Consider the following 261-nt stretch of genomic DNA (forward strand, 5'->3'; position numbering starts at 1 on the left):
GTCTCTTATGTTCTTATTAGAGGGAATTGGATAAGCATATGGAGCAGAGGTCCATCAGTGGCTCTTAGCCACAAGGTATAGATAGGGGCTCTGGGGCAAGGGATGCTCTGTCTTCTTGGTGCTTGGGGGGGGGGTCAACAGTGGGAGGGCTTCTGGTGTCCTGGCCCCACTGCTGGACCTCCTGATGGCACCTGGCATTTCTGGCCACTGTGTGACACAGAGTGTTGGACTGGAGGGGCCTTTGGCCTGATCCAACATTGG

General features: G+C 55.2%; 1 protein-coding gene across 1 annotated transcript in view; it reads right to left on the reverse strand.

Moving 5' to 3' along the window:
• VPS25 (vacuolar protein sorting 25 homolog (S. cerevisiae)) overlaps positions 1-261 on the reverse strand; it is a 16,865-nt gene that overhangs the window by 15,420 nt on the left and 1,184 nt on the right. The gene's annotated exons all lie outside the window — the stretch shown is intronic.

Source organism: Gekko japonicus, unplaced genomic scaffold (assembly GCF_001447785.1).
Source record: "Gekko japonicus isolate JY-2015 unplaced genomic scaffold, Gekko_japonicus_V1.1 scaffold1636, whole genome shotgun sequence".
NCBI classification, from domain to species: Eukaryota; Metazoa; Chordata; class Lepidosauria; order Squamata; family Gekkonidae; genus Gekko; species Gekko japonicus.